Raw genomic sequence first — 23718 nt, forward strand, 5'->3', positions numbered from 1 at the left:
TGTTGAGCTGCCATCGGTAACGTCACATTGAGACCTTTGCATCGATGCCGTCAATGTCCAGCTTACTCACCTATTTCTTAATAACCATTTAGAGACTCTATGCTGTTGGGAGGGGTCTCTTGGCCACCCCCTTAGTCTTTCCCTGTTATCTTGTGAATTGCTCTAATACTTTTTAGCATCTTAACCACCCTTAAGAGGAAGCTGAGGCAGCAAATCTGATACAGTGTCTCAAACTGTTCTCGACTTTGTAGCAGTGAGGTTACATGGGCGCCAGGTTAAGGGGCCTTTTCATCACAGCAGTTTTCACAACCTCAGGAAAGGGCACGCATGTGGATGTACATCCCAGTTATCATACAGCCAGTCCAGAACGGCTTCACATGCAGTGTATCAGCCACTTCATCTGGGGTGTTCTATTTTGCGTTTAAAGGAGGGGCAGGGTAATTCTTCTTCTTGTCAGCAAACTTTACAGTGGTCCTAGTCCAGTCTGTCAGGCTGGCTGTCCCCTTGGGAGCAGGCCACTGTGTGTTTACGTCATGTCAGAGCACCACTAATTGTTCAGTCGTGAGCTGTAGGCCCAGCAGTGACCCAGACGTGCACCTCTGCTCTGCAGTATTCAGAACCAAGGGGCAACTGATTTTAGCTAAATTCTTCAGGAATCTGGCAATATTGAGCTGTAAGATGAGATAGCTCCTTCACTGTACACCCCTTGGTTTCAGTTGCAGTAGTTTTCTTGGTTTTGCCCTGACCCCTGGCCACTTGGACTACCTTCTTGGTGACTGACCGCAAGTCACAAAAGTGCTATCTGTTATTTCGGCACAATTTTTCCATTTGGTAGTGACCATGAGGCTAGTGGCCATAGCTCAGACTGCCCGAAATCCAAGCTTGATGCAGGGCTGGGATCTGAGCCAGCACTGTCCGTTACTTTCATTTTAGTTATCCCAGCTAACAGTAATCAAAGGATTGTTCATGTAGGCTGTTTCTCATTATCTTACATTGTTTATGTGTCCAGTGAGCCAATTCCTTGGGAGTTAGATCCATCATTTCTAAATTCCAGTGGTAACTCACCCCCAGCAGTGATCACAGCACAGCTGCCGTCTGTACCGTGATGACTCATTAGCCACCAGACATCAAAGGTTCAGTGAGTCAGTTGTTCTAGGGAATCCCACTTCTGACACGTCTCACTTCTGTCTTGGGGTCTCCAGGACCACCCTCAGGCTCAGTGATTTGCTAGGTGGACCCTGAGGGCTCAGAAGTTGTTATACTTGTGGTTACGGTTTATTACAGTGAAATGATACAGAGTAAAATCAGGAAACCAGGTGCAAGCCTCCAGGTGTCCCCCACGTGCTTCGTTCCCCAGGGACGATGTGTGACCATACGTGTAAAATGCTGCCAACCGGGGAACTCTGCTCCGTCCTGAGTGGCCCGGCTTTGTCCTGCAGGTGGGTCACGTGGGCACAGGTACCTGCATGGCTGACCTCAGTTACTGAAGCTGCAGCTGTTCCCCACAATCACCTTGTTAAGTAAACTGTCTGGACAGAGTGACACAGGGCTTCAAGCTGGCAGAACTCTTCATGGTTCAGAAGGTTCCAAGGGCTCAGTTCCCCGGAGCCTCCCCAGGCCGGTCATGAAAATGGGCCTTTCTCAGATGTGTGCCGGGTTTGAGCAGCCCAGGCCTGCACACCTTGTAATTTTTTGTTGAAGACCAGGCATGTTGATGAAGGCATAGATGCTGAGGTCGAGAGACCCTGGACGTGAGGATTAATGTTCATGAGCCGGAAGTAGTCTCTGCGAAACAGTTGCTGTAGCTGGAGGCGCCAGAGGCTCCGGTCCCGAGGTGTCTTCATCTTTGTCTCCCTTCTCCTCCTTGGAGAAGGTCTGTCTCCAGCCCTTGGCTCTGTGAGCCGTCGTGGTTGCTGGAGCCCCTGCCGGGTGGTGAGGGGTGAGTACAAGGGAGCGTCCTGCCGTCTCCCCGTGAGTGTCATCCCCTCAGCGAGCCAGTGTCTTGGGCTGTGGCACTGCTTCCCCCTCCACCCCCCCCCCCACCCCGGCTCCCTTCCCCGCCGCCTCCTTCCTGGTCTGTTTCCCTGAAGTCCTGACCCCTGCGGCACTGTTTTTCGGCTTCACTTAGACGGGGAGCCTGGAGAGGCTGTAGTGGGAGCAGTTCCCTTTCCAGAGCTGCGGTCAGGCTCTGCAGGGCCGGCTCCCCCAGGAGGAGGAGGCTTTGCTGTGGGCGGGGTCTTCCCCGTGGAGGCCGGCGCAGCGCCTGGTGGTCGGTCACAAGGAAGTGTGAGGACCCCGGCGCGCGCCGGGCTCCGCGCGCCGGGCTCCGCACGCCGGGCTCCACGCTCCGTGCCCAGCAGCCCGTCGGCGTCCCCGGTCCCGCGTCTCCTGCTTCCGCAGGCAGGCCTCGTTGTGTCTGTCTCCGGGCGCCTGTCTCTCATGTCGCGGGTGGTGATTCACTCTGCGACCTTGGTTCAACCAGAGTGGTTGGTTTTCAGTGCTTTCTCTCTTTTGATGGGAGTGATTCCCAGGGCCTGCACGTGTCGGAGCTGAAGCCGGAGTCTCTCAAACCCCTAAGTGATGGGTCCTGAGAACGGGTCCCCACAGAGGCTTCTGGAAGGAGGGAGGGGGTCTAGATGGAGGGCAGCTGAGGGCCAGAGCCAGTCCTCGCCTCGGGGCACGGAAGGAGCGGAAGGGGGCGGGGCGAAGGCGCTGGAAGCTGGGGGCGCTGGGGGCGGTAGGGGTCCGCGGGAGGAGCGTGGGAGAGAGACAGCGGTTCCTGCTGTGGGTCCGTGGCCTCGGGTGACAGGGGACGGTGCAGGGGTAGAGGGGCCGTCGGGGACAGGCGGCTGCCTCCTCCGGCCTGGGTAACCATGGCTCGAGGGCGCGTGGCGCCTGTGGTGGCCGCACTCACCCCCGTTCACTTTAGCAAATTTAGAGGACGGAGAAACAGGGTAGTTCATACCTAGTGCTTTGCTTTGGTTTTTCTCAAAGCTACATAAGAGCTTGTGCTTTGATGCCGCGTCACTGACTGATGGGGGCGCCGGGTGATGCCGCCGGGAGTGTGGGGCAGGGACACTGACACTGGGGGCAGGCGATGCAGCAGAGCCCGGCAGAGGAGCCGCCGCTTCCCCTGCTCAGGTCGCCCTGGGCCCCATCCTCCCAGCAAAGCCCTGCGGCCTCTGGGGGCTCCTGGTAACCAGGAGCCTGCTGGACTCTTCTGGGTCTCACCTCCTCTCTCTGGGGCTGCACTTCTGCCACCTGGGCATGTACCTCCCGAGCACAGGGTCAGCATCGTGCAGGGCGCGGGGACCAAGTCTGAGACACGTAGTTACATGTATAAATTACATGTTATTTATCTGTATCAAGATAACAGAGTAGCCATAGTTTGTGTTCCGTGCACGCTCAGTTATTATATAAACATTTCCCCATTTTAACTATTCCTCTTTATCATGATTGTAAATGGCCACAGAGTAGTCCATGATGTGACTATAACAACTTAAAAAAAAAATCTATTGTTGGGTATTAAGTTGTTTGCTTTTTTGGGGGACGGGAGTGGGTGCAATGCTGTAGTGTGTGTCTGTACGTATATTTCTGCATACACTTCTGGTACTTTCTGTAGGGTAAAGTTCTAGAAGTGGAATTTCTATTATATTTCCTTATATATTTTTGTTAGATGTTACCAGTTGGCCCTCAGAAGGCTTATAATTTACATTCCTAACAGCAGGGTGTTCTTGCCAATATTTGTGTATGCTTTTAAAATCTTTGTCAATTTTGTAGGTGATAAGTGATCTAGGTGTAACTTAACGTATCTTTTTTATACGTGAGATTGACTCTTTTAAAATATTTACCAGGGATTTCCCTGGTGGTCCAGTGGTTAAGAATCCACCTTCCAGTGCAGGGGACGTGGGTTCAATCCCCGGCGGGGGAACTAAGATCTCACATGCCGCGGGGCAGCTAAGCCTGCGCACCACATCTAGAGAAAAGCGTGCTGCAACGAAGAGCCCGCATGCCTCAACTAAGACCCGATGCAGCCAAATAAATAAATGGATAAACAAATATTAAAAAAAATACATTTACTAGCTATCTGTATTTTGTGTGTGTGTGTGTGAATTGCCTGTTTCTTATTTCTTCTATTTTTAGAATCAAGCTGTTCTTTTTCCTAGTGATTTTGTCTTGCCTTTTCTCCAGCCTGTCCTTCCTTGCAGGGGGCGGTGGCTTGGACTACTCATAGACCAGGTTGCAGCAGAGGTTCTTGTGAAAGAGATTTCATGAGAAGCTGACTCTCTCAGTTTTTCTACAGATATTTATCCAGCACCTGCTTTGTGCCAGGTGCCTCTAGCCACTGCAATATGACAGTGAGCAAAACAGGATATGCACAGAGTGTGTATCATGCATGGTGTGTTGGGGGGTGTGTGTGGAGATCTGGGAAACTGTACACACATAGACAGGTGTGTCAGGTGGTGACGAACGTGATGGAGGAGAGTAAGGCCGGAAAGGACGGGGTGGGGGTGGGGGTCTGGTGGGCCGTGTTTTGAGGGAACCGTTTTCATCAAGGCCTGAGGAAGGAGGAGCAGTGTCTTGGGAAAGGCGTTCCAGGTGGAGGGAACAGCCAGTGTGGGTCCCAGAGAGGGGCAGTGCTGGGTGGGTTTGAGAAACAGCCAAAGAAAAGTGTGTCTAGCAGGGCATGTGGGATGTGAGGGTGGTGGTGCTGGTGGGAAGGAGGTGAGGGGTGCCAGGCCGGGGACGTGAGGCCTCAAATCTGAACTGCTTTAGAATTTAGGACTGTGGATTATTACAGAAGGAGCTTCTGATGAGGAAGCAAGCACTTCCCAATGCTGGCAACCCAGGCCGGACTCAGTGAAATAGAGAAGAAAAAGGAGGTTCATTATGTTTGTAGTAAATAAATAACAGTGTTCTGAATGATGGGTTCACAGTCTTTTGACAGCAACGAAGAAGGCAGTTTTCTAGAATTTGAGAAAACTTGTTTGCAGAAGGCTGTTTAATCTTAACTCCTCCTTAATCTTTATGCAAGTCTTCCTGACCTCCTCTTCTCCTACTTCTGAGGTCGTTCAGTTAGTCGTTTCTACTTTTAGGCAGGGGGCCATTTCCCAAAAGAGCAGTCTCGTGCCAGGGGCTGGTTATCTCTCTGAGTTAGTAAGACCCATACCCCCGCCATCTGTGTTTGAAGCTGAAGTTGCATCTCAGGACAAGAACACATTTCCTTGACTCTCAAAAGATATTTGTTCATTCACTAGTTGATTTGTTCGTCTTTCAAATATTTATTGATTGATTACCTGCTGTCCCATGCATGGTACTGGGACAAAACAGAGCCATTCCTCACTGGTGGTTCAGACTTGTGGGGGTGAGGGAGGCGTTCTCCAAATAGTCCTACAAATAAGTATGTAATTGTCAACTGCGGTAAATGCCATGAGGTGTAAATACAGGGGGTCATGTGATTGTGGATCTGGGGTCCTGGACTCAACAGGGTGTCAGGAAAGCTTCCCTGAGGAAGTAGAGTTGAGCTAAAGAATGAGGAGCATTGAATGAGGTGAAGTGGGATGGGAAGAGCATCCCGGGGGGCAGGAGCCACGTGTGCAAAGGCCCCAAGAAAGAGAGCAGGTGACTCTGGGGTGTTCTTCTGAAATGGCAGGGAAATGCATCACAGGTTTTTTTTTTTTTTTTTTTTTTTTTTTTGCGGTATGCGGGCCTCTCAGTGTTGTGGCCTCTCCCGTTGCAGAGCACAGGCCCCAGACGCGCAGGCTCAGCGGCCATGGCTCACCGGCCCAGCCGCTTTGCGGCATGTGGGATCCTCCCGGACCGGGGCACGAACCCGCGTCCCCTGCATCGGCAGGCAGACTCTCAACCACTGCGCCACCAGGGAAGCCCCATCACAGTTTTTAGATGCATTTAAATACACTCAGGGTGTAAACAGTCACCCTTTGAGCATCTGGAAGGACCCTTTTCCGGAACAGTTTACTTTCCTAGAATAGGTAGCTGAATGCTATTTTTGTTGTCTGCTCTCATTTTATTTCCTAGTGTTTGGACTTCTAGCTACGATGCATTCACAGAAATTCCCTGAGCAAAGACTTCCTTCTTGGGGAAGCAGTGCTGGATCATGCAGAGCTCTGTGCTGGGGAGCTCGGAAGTCCTGGCCCCCTGCTCACCCACGATGGGGGTGGGGGAGGGAGATGGAGCCCCAGTGGCCAGCAGGGGAGGACTGAAGGAGAAATCAAAAATGCAGAACCCTCTGAAAGCATTACAGACCATCATGGGTTGAAATTAGAAGCAGTGTGTGCATTTTTAATATCCTGCTAGGAAAAGACCTGTAGCCCATCAATGTTTAATGCCTGGATCATAATAGAAAGGTGAGCAGCTCTCCCTGGCCCCGTGGGTTCCAGCCTGGTCCAGAGGAAAGAAGTCGGGTTCTATTTTAGGCCTGTCTTTGGGACCTGGATCCCACCGTGTAGCGAGACCCTTGAGATCTGAGTTGCCTTTTCTCTCCCCTATGAATAGGTCCATCTGATAGAAGAAAAGTAGTTTGCTCTGTGTTATCCACCCCACCCCCTTGTATATATGCTATGTGCCGTTTTCAGGAGTTATACACAATTCAGTGTTTATAACTTTTTTTTACCAGTTTTCTCTCCAGAGTTTTGTAGAATCAGTTGTAGACTTTCTTTAGGGTAGTTCTGTAAGGGACAGAAAAAGGGGGTAGAATACACATTAGCTGTCCCCCCCCCCTTTTTAGCATTCATGTGAGCAGTGATGCGCTGAAATTTTCGTTTGCTTGTGGATGAGTGACCCCTCTATCCCCAGGGAGATTTATTTGGACAGCGGTGTGTGCAGGGGCGTCGGGGGACAGGGAAGAGTCTTTCATCACTAATAGTGTTTACAGCTGCCAGTGCATGTTGATAGTAAAGACCAGGGTGACTTTTAGTCAGGGTTTTTTTGTGTGTGTTTTTTTGCGGTACATGGGCCTCTCACTGTTGTGGCTTCTCCTGCTGCGGAGCACAGGCTCCGGACGCGCAGGCTTAGCGGCCTTGGCTCACGGGCCCAGCAGCTCCGTGGCATGTGGGATCTTCCCAGACCGGGGCACGAACCCGTGTCCCCTGCATCGGCAGGCGGACTCTCAACCACTGCGCCACCAGGGAAGCCCTAGTCAGTTTTATGATTGTTTAAAACCATCTAGACTAGCACCATCCAGTAGAGTTTTCTGTGATGTTGGGAGTGTATCGCGTCTGCGCTGTCCAGCACGTTAGCCGCCAGCAACTTGTTACTAGTGAGCACTTCAGATGTGGCTGGTGTGAGTGAGGAGCTCGACATTTAATTTCACTAAGATTCGATTTAAATAGCCCTGTGTGGCTGGTGGTGACCGTCATGGACGAGTGCAGGGCGAGGCAGTGCCCGCCTGTTGCCTGCACCCTTGGCCCTACTGCTTGGAGGACCTCATGCCTGGTGACCATCAAGCCAGCTCTCAGGCTGCCCCTCACCTTTTGGTGTCGGTGCCACGCATAGAGGCAGAAGACAAAGTGTGCCCGTGACAAACATGACCACCTCGCTTGCAACTTCAGGTGCAGTGCTGAGTGTATAAAAGAGCGTACTCTTATTGAGTGCCTACTGTCTTCCAAAGATGTGTGCGCCATATCGGAACCGTGCCCTTCTCTGTAGTTATTCCTCACTCGGCGTGCCCATGGCTAGTGCAAGGACTGAATGGAGGTTCCCCTCTTCCGTGTGTGGTTAGACAGTAACATGATGTTTGCAGATTGGAGGCTTTCTTTGTCAGAGATGGAGGTAATGAAATGTTTTCTGCCTTCGTAGGGGTAAGTCTCTGGCATGTGGTGTGTTGGTATTAATATCAGCTACATGATCTCTGTATCTTTGCTTCCTCTGGCTGTTTTCCAGTGGGAATGCCATGCATCTGGGGCACTTGGGGTGTCTGGGGCTCGTGGAGGAAGAAGAGGTCATCTCCTCTGCCTTTGTCACAAAGTTGACTGATTTCGCCAGAGCAAGGACTAGCCCGACTAGTAGATAGGGTCGTTGAGGGAAGAGGACAGGTGCTCTGCCAACCATTGATCTGGTTGTCTGTGAGGCCAGTGGCCTAAAGGGACGTCCTGGAGGCAGGCTCATCAGGCTGGAAGAGAGAACTGTGGCTCCAAACTGGGGTTGTAGCAGCTGACACCACCAGCCTAGGAGTTCCACTTACTTTTATAAAATCTGCCTGATGGTCTTTCTGCCAACAGGATAGAGCTGCAGATGAATTAATCAGCCCTCCTTCTTAAAATACCTCATACCTTGAACTCTTTTAATTTGATATATGCTGCTTGTACATTTGCACGTTTTCTGGAAACATGACATGGATATAGATTCATCTTTTCTGCTTTTAATTGGCACCTGAGTAACCATGTCTCAAATTTTTGATAACTGGTAAATTTGGTAACAGAATTATTCTCTGCTTTTCTTCCTGACCTTCTGTGCCTCTTCCTTGTTGTAGTTGGGGGTGGGTGGGAGGGGAGAGGCTATTTGTTCTCAAGACCCACTTATATCAACGAAGAGAAAGTGGTCAGTAAATAATGTTGTTTTCTACCAGCTTTTGTCCAAAAACTGCATCTTCAGCATGAGTCATGCTTATGTCCTTTAGCTTCTCTTCTAGCTCCTTAAATAAACACCTTGAAGGTACCAACCTTCACACCCACTGTGTGTTCAGTGCCAGTGTGGTGTCCACATGGGAGTGGACTTGTGCAGGGTGATGTGAGAGCAGAGGTCTGCAGCGTCATTGGGAAGGCACGGTGCTGCGTTAGAACAGGATAGGTTAGACCCGGCCGACCAGGGGACAGGCACCAGCCACACCTGGCTGTGGAAGTTTAAATTCACCAAAAGTAAATAAAATAAAAACACTTCCGTTCTTTATGGCTGAGTAGTATTCCATTGTATATGTGTGTGTGTGTGTGTGTGTGTGTGTGTGTGTATACACACACCACATCTTCCTTATCCAGTCATCTGATGATGGGCACTCAGGTTGTTTCCATATCTCGGCTATTGTAAATGATGCTGCAGTGAACAGGGGGGTGCAGTTAGTCTTTCTGTATTCTTTGAGTAAATACTCAGAAGTGGGATGGCTGTATCATATGGTAGTTCTGTTCTTAATTTTCTGAGGAATCTCCTTACTGGTTTCCATAGTGGTGGTGAGTATGCTGTAGGGTGTATAGAAGTGGAAATATAATGTTGTTTACGTGAAACTTATATAATGTTATAAACCATGGTTACTTCAATTTAAAAATAAAATTAAATGAGGATGGTAGTACAACAAATGTTTTTTCCTTAGCCCCACAGGCCACATTTCAAGTGCTCAGTGGCTACATGTGTCTAGTGGCTGCCGTATTAGCGGAGACCAGGACATTTCTGTCACAGAGCAAGTACTAGCGGAAGGGCTGTGGAAGGCATTTTGGGGATGAGCTTTATTTATCCAGCCAGCAGGTACTGCTGAGCGTCTCCTTGTCAGGCCCTGTTCTGACCGCAGGGCCACCGTGAGAAACAGGGAAGGCCTGGCACTCACGGAGACCCCCGCATAATAAACATCAGGACATCTGTGCCCACTTCTGCCTGGGGCCCCGGGTGCTCCTGGGGACTGTCCCTCTTGTACAGGGACAGCATGTTTTACCGAAGGGGAGAGTGGCTAGTGCTGCAGAGAAACAGCCCAGCATCCTTGGCATCAGTTTCGTCAGTGTTCTGAGCTCCATCTTCTTCCATCTGGAGAGTGGGGCTTTCAGTACCTGTCCTGTGGAGCAGTGGTAGAGGTGCAGAGAAAAGAGGTATTTGTAAAACCCAGTGCTCAGCACTCAGCATTAGATAGAGACTCTTATTACTCTAATCTTTTCCATCACAGAAATGGTTTAGAAGCTTGAAAAGCAACTTCAGCTGGAGGCAGGGGGAGGCGTGGCCTTTTCCGGGAACAGGAACTGCAGGGTCAGGTGCAGCTGCCTCGCTTCATCCCAGCATCCGCGAGGGATGCCGCTCGGCTGCGAGGATGCTCCCAGTGACTCCCTGGTGTAAAGGGCGTGCGTTGCGGACTCCTGTTCCGTCCATGTTTTTATAGATGTTTTGTTGTTTATACCCAGGCTCCGTCGGCCTCTGTGTAAAGAGCACATCTTCACTCGCGAGCCTCTCTTAGAATTCTCCAGGGGAGCAGAATGTGGGCTTCGCTCCCAGCCCTGGTGCGTTTCCCCAGGCTCAGGACTGCAAGTGTTTGAGCGGGTCAGCTGGGACTGCTGGGACAACCCCCTCGTCGGGGCAGGGGACAACAGCCTCTTGCCAAGATTAGACTGGATGGCCAGGTGACACCTGCAGTTTCCACATCTTTCTCCCAGATCTTGTCTGGTCTCCCCAACCCTTCAGGTCATGCTGACCCCAGGTGCCTGCCCTAGATTTGAGGGTCCTGTGTGGGTGACTGAAATGCACGTTAGTGAGGAAATTCTCAGGACTGAATGGCATGTTCCAGCAGTCTAGAAGAGAGTTACTGTGCTCGTAGGTGACTGTAGTTTTTTCTTGTTTTTCATAAAAAAACCCTGAGAAACTAGAGGAAAATCTTGTACTCAAGACAGAGCACATCTTTTAAAAATGATTAAACAACATTACAAAAAAGCCATTGAACCAATGTGCTCTTGTTAAGCAACAATTTTAATTTCTTCTTTATAGTCTTTTCCAAATATTCACATAATCTTTGTTTTGGTGTAATCACCACGGACTTCTTCCAGTTAAATCTTTTCTTAGATATCTTCAGTGAGGATGACTGATTTTTATATTTAGCATTTTTGTGTTTGTATATTAGTTATTAAGTCAGTCTACTGTAACTTACTAACTTTCCTTTATGGTTGGACATCTAGATTATTTTTAATTTTTTCACAATTGTAAGTAATGCCAAAGTGAACATCTTTATTCTGATAATTTTTTTTTGATGTAAGAGAAATTCTAAGAAATGGGTATGAACACATTTATGGCTCATATATATAAGCAAGTCAGTAAAACTTTATCAGAGCACACATTGAATTTTACTGTTCTGTTAGACTTTTCTAGAATCTGCCGATGTATTTGTTTTTCTTTCTTTCTTTCTTTCTTTTTTGCAGTACGCGGGCCTCTCACTGTTGTGGCCTCTCGCGTTGCGGAGCACAGGCTCCGGACGCACAGGCTCAGCGGCCATGGCTCACGGGCCCAGCCGCTCCGCAGCATGTGGGATCTTCCCGGACCGGGGCATCAACCCGTGTCCCCTGCATCGGCAGGCGGACTCTCAACCACTACGCCACCAGGGAAGCCCCCGATGTATTTGTTTTTAACAATAGCTACATAGCTCAGTTCTATATTGTTAATGAGAAATGACCTTAACTTTTTATTGTGGAAACATCTCAACAGTTTAGACAAATATAGCATATAGAACCCAATGGACCCAGCGTCCAGGTCATCATCACCCAGTTATGGCACCTCTGATGTCATTAACCCTCCCACCTTTGGTTTTATTTTGAAGCAAATCTCAGTACTCGCTTCAGAATTGTTTCATCTCATTGAAAGCTCATTGTGGTTTTGATTTGCATGTCCCTGAGGATTAGTGATGTTGAGCATCTTTTCACGTGCCTGTTGGCCATCTGTATGTCTTCTTTAGAAAAATGGCTCTTTAGGTCCTCTGGGGGGTATCGTATCTTCTTAACGCTTTCTGAAGATTCTGATTGGATTTTTAAATGTTCATTTCTATTTGCCGAATTATCTCTGCTCAGAGTCAGTTGTCTCTTTACTCTACGTGATCCTTCTCTTTTGAGCTGTGGATGCTCCCTCAAGTATCTGGATGTTTTTGGCTGTCTGTCCGCACCTAAGAATGCTGACCGGAGTAGGTTAGGTAGTTGGTAGGTAGGTAGTTTTACAGGTTGGTCATTTTGGTCTCCAGTGTGTCTCTTCCTACTGGGGCACTCAGCCTACCTGCATATGTGGGCAGGAACCTCAGGAAAACAGTGCAGGAGCCCTGCTTGACTCAGGTTTTGAGAGGGTCTGTGCAAGAAGTGGAAAAAAGGGCACTTAACCAACGGCAAATATGAGAGACTTACAGCAGTTCTAAGAACGGCGTTTTTGTTCTTATTTGTTTGTGTTTGTTTTTAAAAGTTATTTTTATTTCTCAACCATTTTGCACCCCAAGGACATTTGGCAGTGTCTGGAGACATATTTGGTTGTCACAGCTGGGGGAGGGGAAGTGCCACTGGCTTCTAGTGAGTAGAGGCCAGGGATGCTGCTGAACCCCCTGAAGTCCACAGAACGGCCCTCACAGCAAAGCATTCATCTGGCTTCAAATGTCACTACTGCCGAGATCAAGAAACACTGATCACGGAGAGCGTAGCCCTTTCAAAGGGCAGTCAGGGCAGGGTGAAGGATGGACCTTCTCCACATAAGAACCTTGACAGCAGTGCCCATTTGGGGTGAAACGGGTCTTTCTCATGGTGCAGGGCAGTGCTGATGTGTTAGGAAAAGCACCTGCACTGTTCCTGGGTCTGTCTAGAAATATGTGTATTTTGAGGAAGGAGAACCTCGAAAGTAAGGTGGCTCTGAGCATTACTTCTGTTCTCTGATTTCACTGTTAGCAAACTGCCTCGCAGAAGGCGAGACTTCCTGGTGGCTTCCTGTAAAGGGACTTGTGGCTGATGACAAAGGTATCTCTGGGCGGGGTGGAGCAGCGTTTGTACAAAACTATAGTGGGCGCTTTTGTACATGTGTTTTCTCCCACACAAATGGCATTCATAAAGAAAAGAGTATTGCTCCAGCCCTACTCCGGGCACCTGGAGCCGGGGTTTCAGCTGAATTCCCAGAAGCGCCGTCTTTCTCTGACAGGCTGCGCACTCGAGAAGTTTGTGCTCAGTAGTGTTTACCTTGCCTGTTCTGTTTGGAGGCCAGTCAGCTTGTTGGAGCCGCTTGGGCAGAGCAGTGGCTGAAGATGAGGTGCTGTCACTCGTGTGTGTTCTAGAAACATTTATTGCATAATCTGTGGTCACTGAAAAAGGACGTATGTAACGTGCATGTGTACAAAGCCTACCGTTAGGGTGACTGCCCCCCACTTTCAGACGGGAGCCCCAGCCGCTGCCACCCAGGGCTGTCCCAGGCCCTCCCCTCACAACCCCTTGCCTCCCCCTGAGACACCCCGGTGCTGTGTTTTGTGCTGGTCCCCCCACCCCTTTGTCCCGAGCGGCTTCAGCCCACGCGTGTGTCCCTGGCTTTCTTGTTGGGGCTTGTCTGCTGCATGTCGTTCTTTTCTGTCGGGCTCGGCCTAGTGGGGGGACCCTCGTGTTTCAACACCCTCCGCCACCAGACAGGCCCTCGGAGCTGCATTTGTACTGTTCTCAAAGAGCTGCTTTTTTTAGTTGGTGAAGAGAGGGGAATTCTAGGGTTTGATGGCTGCAGCCGTAAATTTTCCGTAGCAACACCTCAAATGGTAAATCAGTCTGTACAGAATGTCTCGTAATTTATTTAAATCCTCTTTCTGTGGGCATTTAGATTGCTCCACAGTTTTTACTGTTGTAAAAGGCAATTCAGTGAACACCCTTTTGGATGTATCTTTGTGCACGAAGCTACTTATTTTCCACGAGATAAATTCCAGGAGGTGAAATTATTGGGTCAAAATGTGCAGACACTTAGTGTTTGAGATGTGTGTTGCCAAATTGCGCCCCTAAGGTCCACATGTACTCTCCATCACCAGCATTCAGTGTTCCTTTCCTTAAACCCTTGCGAAGGCTGGTTTATCATTGCTTAATTATCATTGTTTAATCTGATTATCATTGTTTAATTATTATAATTAATAATATATCATTATCATTGATTATCATTGTTTAATCCTTGTCAACTTGATGACTCATAAATTATCTCATTGTTTTTATTTGCATCAATTACTAGTGAAGTGGCACTCTTTCTCATAAGCTTATTAGGCATTTGCGTTTCATCCCATTTAAGAGGTTGCTTGTGAATCTGAATTTTAGATCCCGATAAGTTTAATTTCTCATTTACATTTTATATTTTCTTCTTCACCAGTTAGTTTTGGGACTTGTCACTCAATTTTATTGGTTATATTACTTAACACAGTTTCTTTATTACTCTCTCAAGAGGCTGGAGTCCTTCTGTAATTTATTTATGCATTTATTTTTTAAGGGTGGGAATGGCCATAAAACTTTCTGGATACTTGCAGGTTTGGGAACGTCCTGGTTCATCCGGGAATGCTTGGGTCGCCAGCTTTTACCTTCAGGTTCTACAGGTGTCGCCCCGATGGTTGGTTGGCCTCCTTCCTTCCCTCTGTCTACGCATCTGTCTGTCATCATGAAGTCATCCCTTTGTTCATCCAACAGACGTGTCACCAGTGTTTCACTGCATCTGGCTCCCTGCTGGCATTTAGTGGTGTGCCCTCCGTGTGGATTTCTCTACCTAAATTTCCCTGACTGTTGGTGCCTCCAGGATATACTGGAGCCCGTGGGATGTTCTTCTGTAATGTCTTTGCTTATTGCTTTTTTGGTATCTGCTCTGATCTCTCCTTTTCTCCCATCCTACATATATGACTTATAAGTTTCTATTGTCTTTTCCTCTGAGTATTGGAAGGATTGCATGAATTGATTTTTCTGAGTCATTAATTTTTCTCCATAGTCTTGGATCTGTTGTTAACTATATCTACTGTATGAGTTTTCTTTCTTAAACAAATTTTAAATTGCTTATTAAAGCAATTATGTGCATAACTGAAAATCATTTAGTACATAAAGGCTTGTAATGAAAAATAACCTTTTCTGCCTGTTTTCCCTCGTCCTTGTCCTCTTCCCCGCAAGCAAGTGCTTTTAACATATTTTAAGCTATTTTTTTGGGTGCTTCCCCCTCTGTCCCTAAATTATAAACTTTTACTGTTTCTTTTTTTTTTAACTAAATTTATTTATTTTATTTATTTATTTTTGGCTGCTTTGGTTCTTCGTTGCTGCGTGCGGCTTTCTCTAGTTGCGGCGAGCAGGGGCTGCTCTTCATTGCAGTGCGTGGGCTTCCCATTGCGGTGGCTTCTATTGTTGCGGAGCAGGGGCTCTAGGCGCATGGGCTTCAGTAGATGTGGCATGTGGGCTCAGTAGTTGTGGCTCGCGGGCTCTAGAGCGCAGGCTCGGTAGTTATGGCACACAGGCTTAGTTGCTCCGCGGCATGTGGGATCTTCCCGGGCCAGGGTTCGAACCCATGTCCCCTGCATTGACAGGCGGATTCTTAACCACTGCACCACCAGTGAAGCCCAAACTCGTACTGTTTCTTGATGTATTAAGTTCTGACATCATTTATTTCATGCTACTGTAGAGGGGGAGCCAGCACTGCTCATGCTGCACACCCTCCCATCTTTCCAGCATTTTGATATCATTTTAATGGAATCCAAAAATGGTGTTTATGTTGCCATGACCCTGTGACTGTGGGTCACCACAGGGCCCAAGTCGTACCCTATCGTTTTTTTCCTTGTTCAGCCCTTTGCTTTTCTGGGAGTATGTACTTGTCTTTCTTCTCTTGAAATCTTGTTTGAAGCACTGTATTTTCTGCTCCTGCTCCCAGACCTCTGAGCCCAGGCGTTCTCTTTCAAGGCCCTTCCTGCCGGAGCCCCATCCTCCGGAGCGCTTGCCCCACTCCCCTGCCCTGTGGACAGGTGGCCACCCCCTGCCCCTCACCCCGGCCCGGCTGCCGAGCACCCTGACCTTGACTTCTCTTCAGGTTGTGGGCACTGTTTTTCTGGGTCCCACGTCTTCATTATTTTGCACAATAATTCTTCATCGTTCCAAATCTGTTCTGTTGGCATTTGTACATGTAAGACCCAGTGGGGCAGAGAAAAGGTCTCCCCTCTTTTTTAAGACTCTTGCAAATTGAAGAAACATTTTGAATCATTTAAGCAACACTACTAGTTTAAAATGCTCGTGAACAGTTTTCTGGTACCAATTATGCATTGGAATACCAAAGATGAAATTGTTTTAGTGTCTCCTGAAACTTCGCTACAGCCCGTGATTATTAACCAGACACGTGCCAAGAGAGACTCCAGCCTGAGGCAGATGGTTTTTTGGTTTGTTTTTTTTTTGAATTTTAGAATTTTATTTATTTTTTTATACAGCAGGTTCTTATTAGTTATCTGTTTTATACATATTAGTGTGTATATGTCAATCCCAATCTCCCACTTCATCCCACCACCCTCCCCCTCCGCCACTTTCCCCCCTTGGTGTCCATACGTGTGTTCTCTACATCTGTGTCTCTATTTCTGCCCTGCAAACCGGTTCCTCTGTACCATTTTTCTAGGGTCCACATATATGCGTTAATAATGTTAACGCAGATGTTGATGAAGTAGGTGCCTATTATTTCTGCCCGCAAAGAGCAGCGGCCTAGAGAGGAGGGGGAGCTGATAGCTCAGCCGTGGGGCGCGAGAAGCCGGCCTCTGGCCTCCGAGTGCCACAGCCACTGCTGCTTCCTCAGCGGCGGGGAAATAGTTAACTTCTTGCCCATTACTCTCGAAATTTTATAATTAGCCCCCATCGAAGGAAGAGGCCAGGCCACAGGAGTGGGTTGTGTCGTGTTAGAAGTGCAGTTGATACCTTGTCCGCAGTAGGGTTAGGGAATGGAGGGCAACATAATAAAAATCCTGGCTGCTAGAATATATCGTTTGCCATGTATATGGGTGACCAGTTTTCAGAGAACTCACATATATAGTGAGATGTCACAGGACTGTACTGCATCCCTCAGCGCCTTCAGTGGGGGTGGAATCCTCATCACCCCCATGGCCCTCCTGTGTCTGGGGTGCCCACCAGTGGAGAACACTGGTTAACATGGGGCCTGTAACACATAACAAATGATCACGTTAAAATGTGGCTCATTTCAAAGCATGTAAAATGCTTCTGGTTTGGGTGCCCCCCGAAGTGAAAGGCTTGCGGTACAGGTCTTCCCGGAACAGGAAGCACGGTGAGGGGTGGAAGCGAGACGGAGAGGGGGACCTCTGTGTTGGTGACCCCTGGGCAGGGCACCCCCTGGGGGGCCGCATGGAACACATCTCAGCGTGGGTGCCGTGCGGCCTGAGGGGGCTGGAGGTGGACCCCTAGCACTCGTTTCCCCCTGGCCGAGATCACATCCAGGAGTGCTTGCCTCCAGACATGTCTGCTGCCCACACTCAGGCCAGGTGCCCCCCCTGGGCCCAGGGGCATCTTCAGGCTGAAGGTGCAGGTGCTCAGGCTGGAGGAGGTCAGAAGTCGTGGGCTGACACTGCAGGGACCTCTGGGCTGGGGGACATGCAGGCCCTGACAGCCTCTGCCGCGGTGATAGAGAAACCCACGCCTTTGCTGACCTCGATCCCATGAGGGCCTGAAACAAGCCGCCCCGGGTCCTGAAGGCTGGAGCCACCCCCGCGTGGACGTGGACGGGAGAAGAGAGTAAGAATAATGCGAAAGACAGCCGGGCACCCCGCCCTCACTGCCACTTCGCATGCCTAAGAGGGTTTTTGTAAACAATGGGGAATTAGAAAATAAAATTAGATTGCACGATTTCAGATGGGAACGGATGCCTCCTTGCCTGACTTTTTTCCTTTTTTAATTCCCACGAAAACCTCAAGCAGAGTTAATAATGTATGAAAATTAGGTACCATGTGTGCACATTGCTTTGTAATGTTTTTATTAAGCAGCCAGTTGATTTAAAAATAACACAACATGACAGTTGACATAATGGCAGATGCTTCAGAGTGTATGGAAACATCCTCTTTGAGTGTTCTGTCAGATTTTCCATTACACAAGGACATTTTTAAAAAAGAAGCTTTCAGAATTATCACATAATATGAAATTATATCAAGTTACAATTCGATAAAACAAAGTTGCCCAAATATAAATTCCAATTGCTTTTTAAAAAATGGCTTAGTCAACTAGAGCTAATCTGTGGAAGTAGGTTTCTACAGATGGTTTAAAATTCCACAGTAGATTCACACTTCTGTCTTCTCGGAGTTTTGCGAGTCTCATAGGCTGATGGGAATTTGCCTTTTCTTCTTCCCCCTTCCCACTCTCTGCCCTCTGGCCTGTAGGCAGCGGAAAGAAACAGGGAGAAGCAAAAGGTCGTGGAGCCAGGGGTGTCCAGTAGCTCAGGAGATGTCCCACCCATGGCACGGGGGCATCGGGCTTGGGTGGAGGCGCCCTTTCCCGGCCTTGAGCGCCGTCCTCCATCATTCCCTGAAGGGTCCACCCCTGAAGGGGTCCCCGCCTGACGTGGAGGGACTGTGGGCTGCTCTGGTCGCTGTGTGGGGCCTCTTGGACTTTCCTGCATCTCTAGGCGGTGCTGGCAGGCCGCCTCCGGTGTGTGTGGTCGAGGGGAGCCCCGGGATTCCACCTGACCCCAGGAGGCCCGTGGAGGTGGAGTATTGCTCCACTCCACAGTGCGTCTTGCTTACTGCCTCGAACGTGTTAGTTATTCAGCAAAACAATTCTCTGGTGTCAGCGTGCTCTGCAGGGTGAGAGAATGGTCAACACGCTGATTTCAATGACTCGGCACAGTCAGGGCATCTTTTCCTGGCGGTAGGAGTTGGTGGACACAGGAAAGACAGCGAACCTCGTGGAGTGAAGGTTCTAGCGCTGTTGAAAAGGGTTCATGGGCTGGTGGGTTTGGGGCATTTTGTCCTTTGGCTCCTGTCCTTCTAAGGGGACGCGCCAGCCATGTCCTTCTTCTGCAGCTTCCTGTGGTTGCCCGCTCGTGCCTTCTGACATCAGCGGGGCCACAGGTGTGGGCCAGCGCCCGCGGAGCCATCATACCTTGTGGTATTTTACAACGTAATTGCAGAGGGGACATTTGATCTTTATGACTTTCTTGGAATCTTTGCAAGGGGTTGGTTGGAACAGAACCTTTCCATCTACATCACGGTCTATAAAAATCCTAGTAACTGGCTTCATGGGGCTCACGCTTTTCTTTTGTTTCTTTCTTCACTCTCTAATTAGATTTTGCTCCTTCACGGGACAGAACAGTCTGGCCGGAAATGACCAGCATTAAAATACCTCAAAGGCAGGGCTGTACCTGGCATCGCCCTAGCAAGATCACAGCAGGGTTGGCTGCCCGGACCTGGGGTAACCTCAGAAGCCCCTGTCCAGGTGAGCTTCGGCCTCAAAGGAGCCAGGTCGACTGGGGGCTCGGCTGGGAGTCTGGTGGCCTGAGGCTCCTCCCAGCCTGGCCACTGCCTGGCCATGGCCTTGAACTTTCTCTCTCAACTGACTCCACTTCCCGTGCGCTCAGAAGCAATCTGGGAGTAATAATACCTGCTCTTGACTCCTCGGAATGCTCAACGTGACAAATTGGTTGTCACAATCTAAGGGGCCATTTATTTCCCTAGTGTGAAGACAGACTGTAAAGGGATGAAATTAAATCCTCAGGTTATACTCATGGGCCCTTTGAGGAAGGAGTTGACCCTTTTAGTCAACTGTAGTCTAAAAAAGAAGAAGAGGAAGACCTGAAATAGTTTTTGTGGGACTTATGTGAACGTACAAAAGCATCTACAAGAAACTGTAATTTTTCACATTTCTCCAAATCGTGTTGGAAGCAAGTCTGAGACATCGTCTCGCTCGGAGAATTACCCTTCCATCAGGGGTTGCTGGGCACCTGTTTTGTTTGGAAACGACTTGCAAAGAAACCATCTCTCTTGAACCCCTCCAAAACCGCTTCTAGTGCCTGTCAGCTGCGTGGTTTGGACGTTCCCGAAAGAGGCAGGCGGGTGGTGGCAACTGCAGACACAGACCTCTCTGCCAGCTCCTTTGAACCCTCCCAGCCTGGATTGGTGTCCGCAGCTGCAGAGCAGAGCCCTTGGCTGGGCCTCCCCTGCACACGTGGAATCTCGGGGGCGCCCAGAGTCTGACTGTACGCAGAGCGCGTCCTGGGAGCTTGTGGTGTCCACGGCAGCCTGGAGGGGCTCCTTCATTTAATGTTCTATGTCATCGTCCACTGGATCAGCCCACAGGGTGAAGGGATCTGCCTTTGGAGATGCTTCAGCAGCGCTGTTCTATGAGAAAGACCCGGGCAGGTAGGAGTAGCTCACACGTCTCAGAGCCCGTCCTCCGGTGCCCAGGGCAGGCGACCTGGCAGTAGAGGCACAGAGGACAAACGGCCAGCCCGAGGGTCTCCGCTTCTCCCCTTCCAGTGGTCTGCGGTCCGCCCCCTGCCCCGGGAGGGGTCCCTCCTCTGGAGCGCCCACACGGCGCCCTGCTCTGTGGGTCCCACGTGTTTCCTTCTCTTGTGCTGCTGAAGAGCATTAGTTACGCCGCCGACAGGGGCTCGAGCCGGAGCCTCCCGTCCCCCAGAGGCCGTCACCTGGTCACTCCCCGCCCCCATGCTCATTTGTCCAGTGTCTCATGCGCACTGCGGACTGCCCATCACCACGGCCGTGGTCATCAATGGAGACTCAGGGCTCTCCCACACCTATCCCCCCAGCCGGCCAGCATCCCGTTTGTGCCCCAGTCCTGGGTGACAGTGACCCCACAGTGCGCTGACCCCATGCACTCCCGGCCGGACGCCCCCCTTACCGTGGGTGCTGCGCCCCGGGCAGGACTTAACCCCCTCCCCTGCTTCTCCTGGTGGCCTTGACCTCACTCGGCCCCTCGCTCCTCAGCCTGTCTCGTGCAGCCCTTGATGTCCAGTTCAGTCACCTCTGTGTCATCACCCTGTGCCCGGGGGGCCTGCAGCGTGGCTGGTGGTGAAGCGCGAACACAGAGTCCCATGCTGGTCCTGGGAGGCCTTCTCCTCCCTCCTCCAGGGACTCCTGTCCCGCCCTCAGCCCTGCTTCCGTCAGCCCTCCCAGAACTTGGGGGCCTGCCCCCCACCCTCCGCGAGCCCTCCACATGCTGGCCGCCCTGTGTTCCCTGCTATGATGCTCTGATGCTCACTGCTTTCCGGGGCTGCCCCGTGTCAGTGGCCGGCCTGGGCCAGACTGGTCTCCGTCACCCTGGTCCTCCTCTCCCGCTGCCACTGACGGGCCCCACTGCAGGGCCTTTCCTTGGGTCAGGATCAGGGCCCCTGGAGAGCTCCCTCTGGGCCCTCTTGTCTTTGGGGGCTTCCCCATCCTGCTTCCTCCTCCAGCCTCGTTTCCGGCTCACTCAGCTTAGGTTTGCGCCTTCTGATTCTTCAGCCACAGGGTGGAAACACACAGTCACGTTGAGGTCCTACGGCGGCTTGCTGCTGGACCACCGCGGAGCAGGATCCGCGTTAGGGCAGAGGAGGCTGAGGTCCCTGCGTGTTCTCCACCAGCGAGGACAAGTGCTTCAGGCAGGATGCTGGGGGCGCCGGCGCCCTCGGCTTCACTTCAGAGTGGGGATGGTGATGGTGCCCTCGTGCATGCCGAGGGCTGAGAACAGAGCCTGGCAGTGGGAGCTGCCAGTTATTTATGTGATGGGCAGTCGGCCCCAGGAAAGCCAGCGCTCTGCTTGGTTCTCCTCTGTGTCCCTGGCACCTAGGACAGGGCATGACGTGTAGCCCAGTGCTCAATAAATATCTCTGAAATGAAGTTCATAGATTAAGGAAGAGGGGCCGTGTGATGCCCTGGAAAGAATGTGGAGTTTGGCGTCTAGAGGCCTGGTCCCGTCTCTGCCTTTTGCACCCTGTGCATGACACCTGAGCAAGCCCCCCACCCTTTTGAAGGCCCGTTTCTCCTTTACTTCAATGAGTGTGTGATGAGATGCTTTGTTTTCAGCTGCACATGCTCCAAACCTGGCCGAGTGTGGCTGAAACAGGGAGGAGCTTAGTGACCCACCCCCCAAAAGGATGGCTGATTCCTCTGGCTTGGCTTTACCCCTCCCCGGAGGTGTCTCTGTACCCCTGGACACCCCATCTCGTTCCAAGAGCTGCCACCACTCCAGAGGTCTTTGTCCGTCCCCAGGTCTCCATGCACCTCTGTTTATTTGGGAGAGAAACCTTTCTCTGAAGCCCCCTGGTGGTCCCTCAGGTCCTGGTGGCTGTGAATGCTGTCCCCTGACCATGTGACAGCAGGCTCAGTGCAACTTCTGAGCAGAAGGCTGCTCATGCCAGCAGGGAGAGAGGAGGGAGCTGGAGGATGACTATAGCGTAGGCTGCCGACAGTGGCTTCTCCAGGGGACGCTGATGAGAATACAACTGTTACGGTGTTGTTCAGAGCAGTCGAGATCAGGTGGGCGGAGGTGCAAAGCGGGGTACCTATGGAGGGCTCTATCTACCCCATTTACTTTATACCTTTGTGCAGATGCTTGTTTAAAAAGAAAATGTGAATGCCCTGGTAGGGCTTGTGGGTGGGTGGGTGGGGCTTGTCCTCTGCAGTGTGGCCGCAGTCTCCATCCTGCCCTAAAGTCTTATAGTTACTTCACTCATTTTGCTTCTGCCTGGTCCCTCAGGGCATTATTACATTTGCAGGCCCCCGTGATAGAGCATTGTTCAACTAGTTTATTTGTACATTAGGCAATCAGAGCATGGTCATCTTAATTAAAAAGAAAGTTCTTTATTTTCTCAGTGGATTTAGGCGTGAGTCAGGGAGGTTTGGGTCTAGATATTCCAGCCCGCCCTCACTGGCCCCCCTCTTCAGAGATCCACCGTGAGAGGCATGGACTGGCCTTGGAACAGTTACCTGGCCCCTGGCCGTGTCTTGTGCCTGGAGTTGCCTTTGGAAGGTTTGGGTTTCTCTTTAAGGCGCTAGAGCCTGTATGGTTTGGACACTGTCTCCTTTGCAATATGGACACTCTCAGATGGTTAAAAAGCAAACAAACAAAGAAACAAAAGTCCTCCATTTTGGTGTCTAGGTCCTGTGTTCACTGGCCTGTGCGGTTTTTATTCTCCTTGACGTAAGTGTGCTCGTTAACCTGAAAGCCGTGGACATGCTACAGGAGTCCGTGTGCAGCACCAATTTCTTTTCTTCTTTTTCTTTCTTTCTCATTTGTTTCCTCAAAAAAAAAAAATCCAATTGCTTTCTTGCCTTAAGATGTAAATTCCACATTTTGGCTGCATTGGATTCCAAGTTTTCCGAGAAAAGGCTTAAATTTATTAGGTTAGTTCACAATGTTCCCTCAGAGAACTTTTACTTTGAGGCGTGGAGCCATATGTGGTTGGGTTGTTTTAAGATAAATAGTGAACGACAATCAGCATTACATTGTTTACAGAAACTCGGGCTGCGCCTGTCCCTTCGGTAATTGTCACTCGTGATTCAGTGATTCACAAGCTTGGTCCAGGGCGGTAGGGATGGAGCTGGGGTGTAAGGCCGCGCTGATGTTTCTGCAGTTCGGCTCAACGTTGATGGCGCCTCTGGGCCAGTGCAGAGTCAGACGGTGCCGTGGGGCCCTGAGCAGCCTCTGGGAAGCCTGCTTCCATTGGGGATTATTCCCCATCACCCTGCCAGGATCTGGCTTCTCCGCAGCATTAAAGAGTAGAAAGCGAGTAACAGGTTGGATCACAAACAAGCCTTTGCATGAGATGGAATCTCAGCAGTGCGGGAGCCTTGGTTTGGTTGTGTCACTGGCGATAGTCAACATTTTTTTATATTTACCTCTGAAGAGGGGAAACAAAACTGAGAGGGCCTCTTGAAATAAAAATCATGCTGTCTCAGTGTCTAACTTGGAACATGTTCACGGTTATATATGTGCATTCGTAGATGTATCCATCCACCTACAGATATGTACACATATAACACACACGTGCAAACACACATACAGACACTGATGTGAATGTAAACGGCTGACAGCA

The 23718-nt window shown here is 50.2% G+C and overlaps 1 protein-coding gene across 1 annotated transcript in view; it reads left to right on the forward strand.

The window, feature by feature from the left end:
• Positions 1-23718, forward strand: part of DTD1 (D-aminoacyl-tRNA deacylase 1) — a 108972-nt gene that overhangs the window by 73076 nt on the left and 12178 nt on the right. The window lies entirely within an intron of this gene.

The sequence above is a fragment of the Grampus griseus genome (assembly GCF_964374135.1).
Source record: "Grampus griseus genome assembly, chromosome: 14".
Lineage (NCBI taxonomy): Eukaryota > Metazoa > Chordata > Mammalia > Artiodactyla > Delphinidae > Grampus > Grampus griseus.